The 17,318-nt window shown below is 35.8% G+C and overlaps 1 long non-coding RNA gene across 1 annotated transcript; it reads left to right on the top strand.

Moving 5' to 3' along the window:
- The first annotated feature begins 10,062 nt into the window (after positions 1 to 10,062).
- On the top strand, positions 10,063 to 10,659 carry LOC129248001 (uncharacterized). Its single transcript, XR_008582590.1, has 3 exons — positions 10,063 to 10,114; positions 10,182 to 10,335; positions 10,408 to 10,659. It is a non-coding gene; the product is annotated as an uncharacterized LOC129248001 (long non-coding RNA).
- The last annotated feature ends 6,659 nt before the right edge of the window (positions 10,660 to 17,318 follow it).

Here is a 17,318-nt window from a genome sequence, read left to right as displayed (position 1 = left end):
CAAAGAAGCCGTACCAAATATCTCATCGATTTTTTCTTTGAAAACCTGGGAAATTTGTAAAATGTCTCACTGGAGGGACTAGTTACCTTCTTAAAAAGATCTAAGTGGTTTCTGCAACTTAACACAATGGGCCTTAGGGCCACCGTGTGCCCGGTCTTATACAAGCAACCTGACCAACTAACCTACATTCGAATTTCAATTACGTTTTTGTATTAACAGCTTCAGCTATATTACATATTTAATTTAAGTTGGCCAGATATAAAAGTTGGACGGGTTTTGGTGTGCTCGGCGAAATTCTGCTACAAAAGAAAATATCGAGAAATCTGAATTTTTACCAAAATGCCACCGGAGTATAACCACAACCACCGAAATCATTGGACTTGACCCTTTGCGACTTCTTCTTGTTCGCCTAATAGAAAATGCCTGTAAAAAAATGAACACAATTCTGTAGATAAAGTTTGCAATTTGGAAGAGCTCAGGACTTCCCCAACCGACTGCTATACAACTGTACATAAATGATTGAAATCCTAATGGTGCAAAATCTGCCTATCAACCAAGATTTAATTACGTTTATATTGTATACAATATATGTATACCTATATTAGGTGTGCGACTAAGTTTCCGCTGTTTGTCAATAGATGCCGCCAGTAAATATGGTAAACAAACTGCTTCGACACATTAGTGATTTTAATTTGGCATCATATACTTTTGGTTTTGTGAAAATGTCTGATTTTGAAGCTGAAGCACATCGAAAGCTACAAAAAGTTTATGGAGATACTGGTTTAAGTAAAACAACGTGCTGAGATTGGTTCCGTCGCTTCAAAGATGGTGATTTTAATGTTGACGACGGTCTACGTGAAGGAAAGCCAAAAACCTTCGATGGCGCTGAATTGGAGGCATTGCTCAATGAGGATCTATGTCAAGAAGAGCTTGCTTCAGTATTAGGAGTTACACGCCAATCCATTTCCAAGCGATTGCATGCTTTGGGAATGATTCAGAAACAGGGAACTTGGGTTCCTTATGAGTTGAAACCAAGGGATGTTGAACGTCGTTTTTTCGGCTGTGAATAAGTGCTCCAGCGGCAAAAAAGGAAGGGTTTTCTCCATCGCATCGTGACGGGTGATAGAAAATGGATTTATTTCAGCAATCCAAAAAAAAGAAAGTCATGGGGGCTGCCCAGTCATGCTTCTATGTCGTCGCCTCGGCCGAATATTCACGCTGCGAAGGTTAAGCTATGTATTTGGTGGGACCAAGCTGGTGTTATTTATTATGAACTGTTAAAACCAAGCTTAACCATCCCTGGGGATCGGTATCGACTTCAATTGATGCGATTGAGCCGAGCACTGCGAAAGAAGCGTCCGTAATACGCAGAGAGGCATGAAAAAGTGATTCTACAGCATGACAACGCTCGGCCTCACGTTGCCAAACCCGTTAAAACCTACCTGGAAACACTGAAATGGGAAATCCTACCCCACCCGCCATATTATCCAGATATTGACCAGCAGTTTCGTTCATATGAAGGCATCAAAAAATGGCTTGATCCGTGAATAGTTTCAAAAGATGAACAGTTTTACCACGACGGTATACGAGATCTACCAGAAAGATGGGAAAAAGTAGTAGCCAAAAACAGCGAGAACATAGTTGCGCACCGAAAAAAAAAATATATATATATATACATATTAGATTGGGGAAAAAGAAATCCACTATTTTATCGGTAAATAGCGCCCGCCGTAGCCGAATGGGTTATTGGTGCTTGACTATCATTCGGAATTCAGAGGGAACGAATCTCGGTGAAAGACCAAAAAGAAGAAACAAATTTTCTAAAAGCAGTCGCCTCTCGGCAGGCAATGGCAATCCTCCGAGTGTATTTCTCCCAGGAAAAAGTTCCTCATAAAAAATATCTGCCGTTCGTAGTCGGCTTGAAAATGTAGGTCCCTCCATTTGTGGAGCATCAAGCCGCACGCCACAACTAGGAGGAGGAGCTCTCGTAAAGTATAGATCAAATAATTTATGCTCATTGACAAGGTGATATTTCACACTAAAAAAATCGTTTGCTGTTTTTTGTTTATTACATTCAGTACTTCTTAATGTTAAAGAAAATTTCGGTACAATCAGAGAAATAATATGTTAGTAATCGTAGCAGCTAAAGATCGACTATAAAACAGTTTTAAACCTTTTACATATATATTTTACAGTAAAGACTTTCTTTTCCCCCAACTAATATATGTATGTACGTATACATGTATGCATATTATGCATTTACATATATTCATTCTATTCAAAAAGTATCGGAAATTGTTCAATGAAACGCTAAATTATTATTTAATCATCAAAAATTATTTTATCGCCTTCAAAATATGGAGCCTATTTCGAAGCAATACACGTATGGCAATGATTAGTCCAGTCATCAAAGCACCTTTAAAATGCGTTTAAAGAGATCTTCTTCAACTCCTTCAGCGAATTCTCCTTAATGGCCTCTATCGACTCAATGCAGCATCCGCGGAGTGGCAATTTAAGTTTTGGGAAAGAGCCACAGGGAGCTAAATTCGGTGAATACGGTGGTTGTTCGCTGATATTTGACGACTTTTTGGTCTAAAAAGTGTTCACAATATGAGCCTTGTGAGACGGTGCGTTATCGTGGTGCAAGATCCATGAGTTCTTTTTCCACAAATTGCACCGTTGGGCCGTTTCCTACGCACATTCTCTCTCAAACGCCTCATAACTTCCAAATAATATTCTTTATTTACCGTAGAACCATTTGGAATTAATTCCGAGACTCCGAATGCACAACACCATGTTAATCAAAGAAAACGAGTAGCATGACTTTCACTTTGGACCGACTTTGACGTGGTTTTTTGGGTTTCGGCTCATATGGATAGCGCCATTCAGCCGCCTGTTGACTGGTTTGCATCTCAAACTCATATATCCACGTCTCACCACCTGTTTTGATGCGCTGGACAAACATTTGGTCCGAATTCACTTGCTCAAGCATATCTTCAGCCATCTTCTTCCGATGCATTTTTTGAAAAAAAACTTCAACTCTCTTGGGACGAGTCGAACAGCCACGCGTGCCATGCCCAATTGATGGTGTAAAATGTTGCGAATTGATTCATGAGACACGCCAAGGTCACAAGCTACATCCTCCTAACTTAAATGATGGATTTCCAGCACCATTTCCTTGACTTTTTCGACGTTTTCATCCCTTGAAGACGTTGGTGGGCGACCAGATCGGAGCAAATCTTCCACGACTTTTCGGCCCTCTACAAAAGCCTTATACCACTCGTAGACCCGTGTTTTTGATAGAGCACACTTGCTATGGCTTTCTAGACCATTTTCAACGGCATTTTTTTATGTTAAATGTAAATTTGGAGGCTGTTTCACGAGTTTGTAAGTTTAAGAGGCTTACGAGACAGTTAAGCGTTTAGATGAATAGCTATTTCTTTTTTAAAAAATCTCACCCAAATCATTTATCTTTTCTAACTTTTCACCTTGTATGCATTTTTCACTTAAACATTTTTTTTTTGTATTTTTAAAACCAAGTGCAAAATGCCCATAATGAAACACGTCAAGTCAGAATTACGCGCTTCATGCTCACCATTTGCTTACATTCATGTGCACGTACAATAAATAATTATTTTGGTTTTGCCAGAAATTATGTTGAAAATTTTAAGTCATGTCATGATAGTGCCGCAAACGGGCCATACACTGGCTTCCAAACTTTTGTTGCATTAGAATGCTCACCTCGATGTCACTTAATTTTGTTTAATATTAACGATGACGTCTACTTTTAATAAGCAGGTCACACACGCACACACACCAAGAGCGAAAGGCATTTTCGTTTTTGTATGATATTGGCAACCTGAGTTGATGGAGCAGCGTAATTTTATTTTGCTGAATTAGGTTTTTTTCCTGTGAGTACGCAAACAGGATTTTAATGTATTTGTTCCACCTCCACTCACGGCGCACCCATAGCCCTGTTGTTTAAATTTAGTGTTAATTACCAAACGATAAATATGAGAAAATGGTGCATACTGTTAACTCAGCCATGGTTTGGCAACATTGACGGAATTAATATGCATAATTAGTCTCTCAAACAAGAGCCGATAATGAGCAGGTGGGAAACTTCAATAACATACAGAATTTGAGTATAGAAAAGTTGTGGGCGCAAGGTCGCATAATGCGAGGGTTGACTTTTACATTTCTGAATCAAAATATTCTCTTTGGAAGTCAACAAACTTCTGCATTCGCTTGAACTAATTTTCAAAACACTTTTGCCACTCAGAAGTGGATACTTTCAAAACGTGCTGCTTAAATGCTTCAACAGTTTCTTCAGGCGTCGAAAAACGTTGATTCCGCATTTTATTTTTGGTGTTCGGGAAGACTATTTGACGATTTCCTTAGAGGTGCTTCTCCCAAGACCCATGATTCGTCACCTGTTACGATGTTATACCCATCACCGTGGCCGAACTTCTTGGTTATTTCTTTACAATTATTTTTGGGCATTTGTCAAATTATTTGGTATCCAATGAGAATAAATTTTCTTTCATGCCAAATATTCAAGTAATATTAAATGTACGTTAGTGCCACTAAGTCCAAGGATGCATCTATCTCGCGTCATACAGCATCGATTGCTTCTCGCACAACAACCGTCTCTGAACAGTTTTCATTTTGCACCAGCATTTTACAGGGACTAAAAGTCATGCTTCAATGTCAAAAGTCGAAGTAAGTTGTTGAATGCACTCTTGTCTCGAAAATCCATGTCGAAAATCGTAATAAATTATCGTTCGAAAATGGTTTGAAAACGAGTTAATTCCGTCTTTTGGGCGAGATGAACTTTTTAACCCACTGAAAAAAGAACAAATAAAGCTCTTAGCTTACATACCTTAGCTAAAAATACCATTTTTTCCAATAATTCTCATAAAATCGAATTACAGCTAATCACGCGTAGTGTTGCAAAGGCGTAAAAAACAAAAGGCAACCTTCGTTTGTATTTTTTTTAACCCTTTCCTGGTTCTTTCCTGATCTTCCATTTACATAACCTAGTAATTTGAAGTTCTATTTCTAAGAAAAATCTAATTTAGCTTTAGTCTATGATTTAGTAATCATATCAATTATTTTAGGTCTGTTCTGCTGAAATTGGAAATCAAAAAGTATTCCAATTTTTATGGCACAACCCTAAAAATTAAGATTTCAAACAAGGAGTTCATTAAGTTCCTTGAGTAACTTCTGGATTAAATAAGTTAGTTTAAAAGTAAGCATACAGATTCTTCTGACTAAAAATTCGAGTTATTTTGGCTTGATCATAGAGCTAATTTGCGAAGAAGTGAACCGCTCTCCAATAAAGGCTGACTGCATTGATCGGAACAGATGGTAATCCGAAGGTGCAATGTCTGGTGGATGCGGCGGGTGGGGCCAGATTTCCCAATCCAATCCCTCTAAATATTTCTATTTCATGCAGCAAAATCAGTTCATCTTGTCTACGTTCTATTCCCGCCTTTTCAGCTCTTCTTTGAGAGCTCGATTCAAACGCATTAGCTGCAGTCGGTAACGATAGCCAGTGATGGTTTTAGATGTTTGAAGGAGTTCATAATAAATAACACCCGTCTGATCCTACCAGGTGCATAACGTAACCTTTGAAGCATGAATATTTTTTTCCGCTGTCGATGGATCTGGTTCACCTAGCAGGCTCCAAAAGTAAACGAGAAGCATATCCTGGTCAGAATTAATAAAGCAACTGGAACATATGCTCAGCTGTCCCAAATCTGGAACTCATCACAACTATTCTTCCAAACAAAAATTAGACTATTTAAATCAAATCTGGTATTCATAGAGCAATATTGAGATGACATACTGCTCTATGAATACCAGACCTAAATTGTAACCGACTATTAATAGGAAAATTTCAAAATTTGGAAACAGATGTCTTTGGTGTGGTGACCAAACGTCATCAGCAACAATGAGTTATATAAAAGGTGCAACTTTTAGTCAGTGGCCAACCATATAAAATTACGAAAGTGGAGGTGGATAGGCTACACACTGCAACAATATGCAACGGAAGTCTCTCGACAAGCTCTTGATTGCAATCTCCAAGGAAGCCACAAGAGGGGCCGACGTAAGACTAAATGGATAAGGTCGCTACAAAAAGAAGTCAGTGAATGCGGGAAATCGTGGAACGCACTAAAATGGCTAGCCCAAAACAGGGCCATTTCGAAATGCTTTATTCAGGATCCATGCTTGAATGGGAGATAAGGACGATGATGATATCTCGAAAACTATACTACAAAAAGAATTATGTAGGTTATCGCACTCAGCAACCTATTTTACATAGAATGGCCTGTGTAACTAATCAGCACCTACTGCAAGGCCTTATTTGGATCATGTGTACGTATGCATGTATGTATGTACATTGCCCTCTTGCCTACGTGCTTGTACTAAATATTTTTGTAATGCGTTCTATTGTTGATTTTTTGCTTTTAACACTGCCGCCACAATAAAATGCTAGCTAATGGCACGGTCGGTCAGCACGCCGTGATAGGACAATTAAGCTTACATATAAATATACGTCTATGCGTAGCACCAACGATAGTATTATTATTTGCGCACACTGTCCACAAAATATACTGGTGACTTTCAATGTTAATTTAATAGTAAATGTTGTTGTGTTGTGTTTTAGGTTATTATTTTGTCGGCATTTGCAACTAAATTTATGGCGTTATTTCCGCATCCTGCTTCCGTTCAACGCATGTTTTACGCCCCATATCCGCCGCATGTGCACCAACAACAACCGCAACAACAACAAAATGCTTAACAACGTGCTGATATTTAATTTAAAAATTATTTATACTCCTATCATATTAAATGTCAACATTATTTACGCGTCTACCACGAGTACGCCATGCAAAGTGGCAAGCATAGGCACATTACATTGTATGCGTGCGTGAATGTGTATATGTGTGTACGTGTTTACCCAGCAGAATTTATTCAAGCGCTTCTCTAAACTTCACTTTTGAAGCGCTACCTTTTCACTTCCAAACACGATGAAAAATAGACACTTGGTTGTGTCGTTTATCGTCGGCTTTTTTGAACCAAACGATTACCGCAAAGTGCTTCGTATACACTACCTAATGCGCAGAAAATCAGCAAGCGCTTATTTGGAGCATACTGAAACAAACATATGTTTCTGGCATTTTGTTTTCATTTTTTGAGTTGAGAAGTTCAGTTTTCTGCACGTGCGTGTTTCTTGCGACTTACAGAATAAATAAATTAATAAAAATAGGTCAATAAATTGAAATATTGTAACCAAATACGTGTGGTTTATTAATAAATGTACAAAGTGTTAAATTCTCAAATTCAGATTGGTTTGGATTAGAAGTGGGAACTTTCCAGATTTTTTCCAATTCTTGTTGGCTTGGCGTTTTCAAGGTGAGTACAGTATATTTCTGTTGAAGTATAAATTAGATATAAATATATCCCATTTGCTATACCTATTTAACATCTGGTAGGTAAATATTCACTTGGCAAAAACTCCTGGCATTAGGAGCCAAACAGTGTGCTGCATTTTTGGCATATTCCTAGGTGAGCAGAGTGCATTCCGGTTTAGTACAGCATAGGTATACATCTCATTTCAAAACCAGACTTTACCACTTTTAATTAAAGTGTTATTTTGCAGGAAAGTAAGTGCATCAGACAGGTAAAATGAGTTATGCGCTTTTGGGCTATAGCAAAAGACATTTTAAGCGGCTTGTAGCCAAAGAATTGAATGGTTTGAAAACTGTAGACGAGGAAGCCCCGAAAGATTCATCAAATCGCTCTAATTTAAGCAACGATACGAAAAATGTCGAAGTCAATGGAATTTCTGTTCCGGAAAATCCAGAATACGAGAGGATTCTTATGCCTTTAATGCAACCGTCATTCGATATTATTTCGGGATTTAAAGAATGGATGGTGAAGCATAAAATAAGGCGAGCTGCTGTTAATGATATGCTTGTTTTGTGTAAAAAATCTGGTCTTAATGTCCCCATTTCGACAAGTGGTCTTTTCGAGAAACAAGCGATTTGTACGCGTCAAGTAAAACCTGGAGAATATTTTCATTATGGGTTAGAGCAGGGCATTAAAAAATGTTTACAGTTAGAAGTTCCTCTGGGTCAAAATATTTTAGAAATAGATATTGGTATAGATGGGCTTCCTCTATATAAAAGTTCTTCGAATTCCTTATGGCCAATTCTCGGATCAGTAGCGAACCACACCAATATGTCTCCATTTTTAATTGGGTGTTACATTGGGAAAAAAAAACCTGAAGATATTAACGATTTCCTATTTGATTTTGTTCAGGAATTTTTGGTATTACAGGAAAGAGGTATTGAGCTGGGATGCTCCACAGTGTTTATTAAGCTACGAGCAATTATATGCGATGCTCCCGCTCGCGCTTTCGTTAGCGGAACAGTAGGTCATACTTCTGCCAGTGGATGTTCCAAGTGCACTCAACAGGCTATGCAAAAAAGTGAATGTTCCAATTGCACACAACAAACTTTACAAAAAAAGAAGCGCTTGACATATAGCGTAACAGTTGAGAGCTTAAGAACGGACGACGACTTCAGGGCAAGAAGGGACCCACAATTCCATTTAAAAATGTTTATACACAATGAACATATTTTAGAAAAGTTAAATGTTAGAATGATCAGTCAGTTCCCTTTGGACGTGATGCATCTTATTGACTTGGGGGTTGTTAGAAAAATGCTACTTTTGATATGGAATGATAAACTATGTAGTGGAAAGATTCAGAAGATTTCAAGAGAAAGAAAACAAGATATGGATAATTTTTTCTTATCTTTAAGAAACTGCATTCCAAAGGAGTTCCAAAGGAAACCACGTTCCTTCAATGAGCTATGCCGCTGGAAGGCTACAGAGTTCAGGCTAGTAGTTCTATATGTAGGTCCTGTTCTTTTTAAAAACTTCCTATGTGATACCTTGTACACACATTTCCTTCTACTTCATTCTTCTTATAGACTTATTTCATCTACTAAATGTCGAGCTAATTTAGATTGTGTGCAAAGTATGTTGGAGGTATTTGTTCATAATTTTCAATATATTTATTGCGAAAACAAAGTAAGCTATAATGTGCATAATCTGCTTCATATTGCAAGTTGTGTTCAACTGTTTGGAAATGTTAATTCATTTTCAGCCTACAAGTATGAAAACTATCTACAAGTGCTGAAAAAAGATTGCCGAAAGCCCAACTTTATATTACAACAAATTTGTAACAGAATTAATGAACGAAACGAAGTATCAATTAAAAATAGAATCGGCATGGGGAAGAAAATAGTTTCTCATAGGTTTGCGTACTCAAATTCCCCTTTATATACAAGTTACAACTTCAACGAATTCTTTTTGAGTATCGATGCACCTGATTGTTATTGCTACTTCAAACCATTTGTGCCTATAAAAATTTGTGGTTTTTTCAAAGATAAGGCAGGTCGGGAATATATTGTAGGAAGGGTTTTTCTTAATAAAAGTAGTTTTTTCACTGAACCTGTACATTCAATGTCGTCGTTAGGGATTGCATATGTAAGCAATCTCAGTGATAATGAAGAAATATTTGCAATCACAAACTTAATTAGCAAATGTATTTTTTTGCCAATAGGGGATAGGGCAGTCATTGTACCAATTTTACATTATTTCTAAAAAAGGGTGACCACTTGAAGAATGAAGGGAATGAAGAAGAGTTTTGTAACGAAGGCATCGCAAAAGGAAATGTTCTGCGATTCAGATAAGGTGAATAACCAGCTAAAAGCAAAATGTGCAAAACTTGGTAAATATCATTACGGTCCTTTTTATTTTAATACCTAATTTTTATTAAAATTGTATACTTCTTTTGGCAGAACTTGAGAACGAGGAGCTAACTAAGTTCCTGCAAGAGCTAAGAGCAGATATCTCACAATTAAAAACAGATGTATCAACAATAAAAAATAGTACGGCAACCCAAGGTGTGATTCTCGAAAAACTTGTTCAGAAGGTCTTACCAAAAACATCGAATTTAACCATTTTGCCGTTCAAAACGATTGAAGAGATTAAGTCTGCAGACAACATTTTATCGCAGTATCCTCGGGACGAATTGGTATTGCTTAATATTTACCTTGTCATATTAGAACTATTAACTAGTTAGGTATTTATTATAATTTCAGGTGGCATACGTACGCAATACCGTAGGTGTTACTCCGATAAGAAAAATTGTTCCTTTCTTATTTGCTGAATCTACTATGCCTTTCATTAATTGGGATGGTCGTCACCAAAGATTTGCAATCAAATCTCTTCAATTTTTCAACGAAATAGTTTTTCGTACGATATTTGATAAATTATATACTCAATGTCGAAGTATTATTATACATTTACCTTATTTTCATATAACAGGTGCAGTTCAAGGTCCCGATATGGATTTCTCCAAATTTGACAGTGAAATGCGGAAGGGGATCCGATCCGCGAAAAACAAAATGTATAAAAACAAATCCAACCAGTCTTAATTATTTTCGAAGCATATCTTAATCTACCATAATTTATTTTGTATGTAAGACTCAACCTTCATCACATTTTTTTACCATTTTTAAGTTAACCATTTATGAACGTTAATGTAACGTAATGAAAACTTCCTTATTTTAAAATGAATTCCAGTGTCCTTATGTAAAAAAAATTTATTTTGAAACATATATGTATGTACATATATGAACATTAACGTAGCGTAATGGAAACATCCTTATTTTAATATAAATCTCATTCATTTAATTTGTGTAACAAAATACAGAAGTAAATTCTTCGTTAAAAGTATTTTGTATCTTTATAAAAAAAAAATAATAAAACAATAACAACCCAAATTTTTGTTTTAGTTCAATGTAAGTACATAGAAACGTAGGAAACGATGCCCATCTCACTCGCATTATTGGATAACAAAATGATGTGCCTCTACACCGCGGTATTAGCCGCGCATTTGGTGTGCTTCACTCCAGCATAGTTAGATGCATATTCGATGCACATATCCTTCGCATTCTTAGATGCGTCTCTATAGCGCAGTATTAGTCGCGTAGTTGATGCACATCACTCCTGCATTATTAGTTACATATTCGATGCACATCACTCCTGCATTATTAGTTGGCATTTACAAGCGCCTCTTTCACGAATCTCGGGAAGCGTATTATCTGCGCAACGTTCAAATGAAAGTGATGCGCCAATTTCCAATGACATGCCAATGGGAAAAGATGCGGTATGTGAAACAAGAGCGATGCGCTTTAACGCATCTACGAAACGCTTCTGAAGCGCTTCCGAAGCGCTTTTCGCCCTATAGGGTATAGTCAGAGCCACCACAGACACGTATCTAAAAGTCTGGTACGCAATATGCAACTATACTTAGCTGCACATCTATATTGGCTTCCGCCTCTACATTGTATTGTGAAGCCATTGCGTTGCACTGGGCGTATGAGCGTTATTGTTTTGCTTTCAATTAAATTATGCAACTAATTTTATGATTACAGATGTTTAAGAGCAATAAATGTTAACACATAGTATGCACACATTTTTATTTTACCTTATTTAATTGTGCCAATTGTGGGATTAATAACATTTCAATTGAACTGGGCAAATGAAAATGCTATGTCGAAAATTACATGGCTCATTGGGTATGAGCAATACAGAAGTCCTATATTATTGTATGTATATTAGGGTGGAAGCTACTTCGGAATTGATATTCATATTATTATATTGTTCGAGACATGCTATAGAAATATGAGGTTGCACAAGAAACTACTAAATATAAAATATTAAACCAATCCAATAAGATTTAGAGTTTCCAAATTGAGTCTGAAGTTCGAAAAATTATTATAGTATTTTCGTTAAGGGGTTAGGGGTAATCAGAATTATCCAAAAAATTTGATTTTTTTTTTGCATTTTTTTTTTTTTTTTAGTATAATATCTTAAAAATATGAAGTGAATCCGACAAATACTTTTCAAGATATTGCACAATTAACAAAGGGCGCTAGGGCACTCCGGAGCGTTTGAGAGCGAGTAGCAAAACCTTAAATGCGTTTTTCTCAAAACTTTGGTTTTTCAACTGGTGATCACTGTACTTTAAAAGCTGTTTGGTAAATTTCAATAAAATGTATACTAGTTTTGAAAAACATAAAAAAGTTTTTTTTTCAAAAATTTCGATTTTTTTTTAACATTCAATTCTCGGTTTTTTTCTCAAAAATCTGAAAAATATTTCCAGAGCCCGCCATATTGTTAATTTTGAGAAAAAACTTCGATCGGGCACAAGATTATCTATTAATAAAACTAATTTCTCTTGTCCGATTGAGTTTAGATGAATCTCGAATAACTTGTGATGATCACCGCAAGGGGCTTCTGGAGAAATGGGTCCCACACAAACAGCGATAACTTTTACAATTAGTAATTTTTGTTTTTGAAATTTTGCTGAAGTCAAGTTGCAGTGATATGCAATTGACTAGCAAAAAAAAAAATGTATGAAAATCATCATTTTCTCGGGCCTCTGACTACCCCTAACCCCTTATATATATATATAATTGGCGCGTACACCCTCTTCCTATTTGCGGTGTGCGTCTTGATGTTGTTCCACAAATGGAGAGACCTACAGTTTCAAGCCGACTCCGAACGGCACATATTTTTATTAGGAGCTTTTTTGATAGCAGAAATACACTCGGAGGTTTGCCATTGCCTGCCGAGGGGCGACCGCTTTTAGAAAAATGTGTTTCTTAATTTGGTGTTTCACCGAGATTCGAACCGACGTTCTCTCTGCAAATTCCGAATGGTAGTCTCGCACCAGCCCATTCGGTTACGGCGGCCACCACACCCCTAACCCCTTACGCATGAATATAAAGCAAGAAAGTTAGTTACGACTTTTTTATTTTCCAAAACACATTGTAGTGAATGCACTAGACCTTCATACTTTCAAAACTCCTTTGGTGGTCAAAATCGTGAGATAAACAACCAATTTAAAGCATTTTAAAAGTCGAAGCGCATCAAGGAGTCAAAGAAATGAGCTACTCAATCGTAGCAACAACTACATATATATGCCTGTACATTACAATTTTATGATAGTATTCACTAGAGCGGGATTTTTCACAGAGCTTATGTACTCATTTTATGTATATTTGTGTTTTTTTATTTCCATTTTTAAATTACAATCTATGAAATTTCAACATAAGTCATTATATGTAAAGTAGTATTGTGATTTTCTGTTCTCTAACCAATTTTAGATAAGCACTAAATTTTGCTTCAGATTAAATTCAAATTGTTATATTACATTATTTTCTATAATTTTTTTATATTTTTATTGTTTTTTTTTATTGTATATTATCGCCAATCGTTTTAATCTTCGTTTACCTACATACCTTCTCTGATTGTAATAGTTTGCATATTTGTTCATTTTGATGATTTGTTAGACACTAGATGCTGTATTTTTTAATTAGATATGTCTAATTGTGACTTGGAATTACCCAAATATCCATTAGCGTTGCAAATAAATTTAATTATAATTGTAAATACTATTTTTTAAGTTCCTAATCCTTTCCTTTTCATGTGACGCTGCTAGAATCGTGCACTAGGATGAATACATTCGAAAAAGCCTTTAACCAGCTCTCCAAAAATATTCTAAGTACATCAGCGTTAAATGAGTATAAAAGCTCTTGAAAATTACATTGGAAAAAATAAAAATACTTTTAAAAAGGTAAAAATATGTTTCATTGCCTACAATGGCAATCCGAATAGTAAGAAATTATTTACCTTCTTTATTTTACCCCATATGTTTTTAATGTGGGAGCACTTTTTTTATGATAATCTTAAGTTTCTAGAGCGTGTTCCGGAAAAAACTTAATATATTATTTCCATACAAATCATGACCACCCTAATGTAAAAGTATTTGGAATTTGCTATTTGCCTTATGATACTCTAATAGGAAAAAGGGGTAATATTGCGAAAATACGCTCGGCAACTTTTTTTTTCCTTGCGGCCGTGCAATATGTGCCATTTCAATTGGTTCATAGAAGTAAGAATGCAAAAATTATTGGGCAATAAAGTAACATCGTTACAAATACATGGATTTCCCAGTACAAATACATTGGTTTTGAAATTTACAGAATATTTTTTTATATTCAAATTTAACACATAGTTTAATAGGAATTCGTTATGTAATATTTTTATTGACATACAGTTCGTGAAAAAAGTTTTTTCACACCGAATTTTTTACAATGTTCAAAATTGTTGGCATGCTGCATCGTTTTGGTAACCTTGTATGAAAACATAGCTTTGAGTAATATAATGCACGGTGGTACAAAATTAATCACCTTATCGGAAGATTTATATTTTTGAAAATACTTGAGAATTAGTCAGCTGCAGTACACAAACAGACCAGCAATGCAATGTGTCAAGGTCAAAATAAATATTTCCATCACTCAGTATCATTTTATTTAATAAAAAAATTAATCCAAAATTTCAAAAACCAAAAATTTTGTTTTTATATAAAATTTTGAAATTTAATTATATTGTAGAACCGGTATTAAATTCCTGAAAATTCCCGTGGATTTTTAATAATTTTTCAACTAACTACATATTTCTGTTGAGTTTCGAGCAACTTAAAATTTTCCCTTTGTCACATTTGAATTAAATGAGCTATAACACTGCGTACCAAAAAATAAATTTTATAAATTCTAAGTTCAAAATTTGGTGACAAATTTTATGATTTTTTTTAACTGTATATAAAGATTGAAACTTTAAAATATATTGTTTTTATTGTAGCATGAATTATATTAAGATTAGACTAACTGCAAAACTAACCCACGCTGGTCTTTAAAATTAATCGGTGAATATAAGGCAAAACTGAAGAGTGTTGCAAAACACAACAAAGTTTGTCTTATCTGGGTGCTTCGACACTGCGGTATTACAGGGAACGTGTTGGCTAACAAACTGTCTAATGAAGACTATGCAATCATACCACCAAGCCCTGAAACCTTTTTAGGTGCCAATGCCGCATCGATTCAACTATGGATTGACGACTTCATGGGATCTACCCATAGAACGCGTTGGTCTGAGTTGGGCCCCTACCGAGCATGTAAGTGCTTTGTGAAAGAACAAAACAGGAAATTAGCGACCTTTCTCCTAAAACTTAGTAGAAAGGACCAGAGCGTACTGGTAGGTGTAATCACAGGGCACAACGGCTGTGGTCAACATATGGCTACCATGCAAATCATTGAAGACTTAATATGCCTATCTTATCGGGTGAATGATGATACTGCAGAGCATTTTCTCTGTATCTGTCTGGCGTTTTCTAGAATTACACTTAGACTGATTGGGATACAATTTCAGAAGGACTTTTTCATTAACAAGTAAAAACAAAAACTATTGTATTTTTTCTTAATCACAGAAAGTTTTCTCTTTCAATTATTTATATTATATTACTATACATTGTACATTTCTAAATAGATTTTGAATTATTCATATCCTTAAAACCTCAAAGTCCTTAAAAAATAAATCTGAGACAAAAACTGTCAGAGAGAAAAACTGCGTTATCAGTAGATTTTCAATTCAATAGGGCTCGTGAGCGAAATTGAGTTCATTCTACTAATTTGTAAGTTATCAAAAAATACGCCATCGAACTGTGGTAAAGAATAATGTCGAACTTGAAGTACAAGGTCCTTGTATGATAAAATGGAAACCTAAACTGTAACCAGATGTGCACTTAATTTGTTCATTTGCTTTGTATATTCTACTAAATATATATGTAGTGAGGAAGAAAAGAGAAAGAGCGAATCTCCAGATCTTCATTAATACTCACACACATTTTAAATACGTATAAAAGTATGGAAGTTTAATTCTCATCACATTTTTTGAAAATTTAAATTTCAAGAAAATTGATAATATATTTTCTATTTCACTGAAAGATAATACATACTTTTGCTAATTCCAAATATTCATGGAAAGAATACTTCGCAGAGTGCAGCCATTTGAAATACACTGAAGATGATGAAAATGGAGTTGCCGTTTTTAATAACCTTATTATCGGACTAGCCTCTTTCCAGGGCTCGCTTGAATAACTTCGGAGTTTATAATTAAAGAAAAGAAAATCTACTTTGTTCCAAGCATCAATATAACGACTTCGATTAGCCTTGGCTTTATGGAAAATACACCGAAGATAGGCTTCAGCTGTCTTAGAGCTGGTGTAAGGCCAGCATGTGTGTTTCAAGCTACAAGACATTCCCTATTCGTGTACTCTACGTCTTCTTAGGCAAAGATAGAACTTATAGATAGAATTAATTACGAAATTGTCACATTTAAATTAATTCTACATTGACAAAGCTCATACTGCAGGTGACAGCTCATTTCGATACCATTGAATTAAGAACTTAATGGAAGCGTGGCTGCCAGGGCCTACGAGGCAACGAAAAAATCAAATAAAACTGACGCTGCTAATTGTGGGGCTAAACTCGATTGTTCAGTATCCATTTCATTTCGGTTTCGTGTAACAAATAGTAGAAAAGGATCAGCCCGAGAATTCTAGCAGATATACATAGGTGTTAGGTGTTTGGCCGAGCTCCTCCTCCTATTTGTGGTGTGCGTCTTGATGTTGTTCCACAAATGGAGGGACCTACAGTTTCAAGCCGACTCCGAACGGCAGATATTTTTATGAGGAGCTTTTTCATGGCAGAAATACACTCGGAGGTTTGCCGTTGCCTGCCGAGGGGCGACCGCTATTAGAAAAATGTTTTTATTAATTTTGCTTTCACCGAGATTCGAACCAACGACCTCTCTGTGAATTCCGAATGGTAATCACGCACCAACCCATTCGACTACGGCGGCCGCTTTTATTTCATACCCTTCTTTAATTCGGCACCTCAGATTTCAAAATGCAGGCTTCAAGACATTCACCAAAATGCTTTCGTGCTAATATAGATAAGCTAAAACAAATACGAAAAAATCAAATATTTTCGCCACTATCGCTATTTCTATTATTAATTTTTTTCATTTAAGATTAAGTTTTTAAGAGTATCTAATTCTTTTCTCCTGCGCTTGCCAGTGGTGTCTAAGCTCTTAGTGTATTCGTAACTCACTTGTCTATTTAAGGTTGAGTTTTTAAAATCGTTTATGGTGTTTATTTATGTGTCTCTGCGTTTATTTACATTTTTGATGTACTCAATGTAAGACAAATAAGTCTTTCTTGAATAGCGATAAAATTGCCGAAAAAACATTTTATTATCCGGCGAGAAAGCTTACTTCGTCCGCCTTTGGGTGCAGCTGGAAGACGATTTAAAATTCGATTTAAATTA

The sequence above is a fragment of the Anastrepha obliqua genome, chromosome 5, assembly GCF_027943255.1.
Source record: "Anastrepha obliqua isolate idAnaObli1 chromosome 5, idAnaObli1_1.0, whole genome shotgun sequence".
Taxonomy (NCBI): Eukaryota; Metazoa; Arthropoda; class Insecta; order Diptera; family Tephritidae; genus Anastrepha; species Anastrepha obliqua.
Note: the sequence above shows the minus strand (reverse complement) of the source record. Positions and strands in the feature narration are given on the sequence as shown.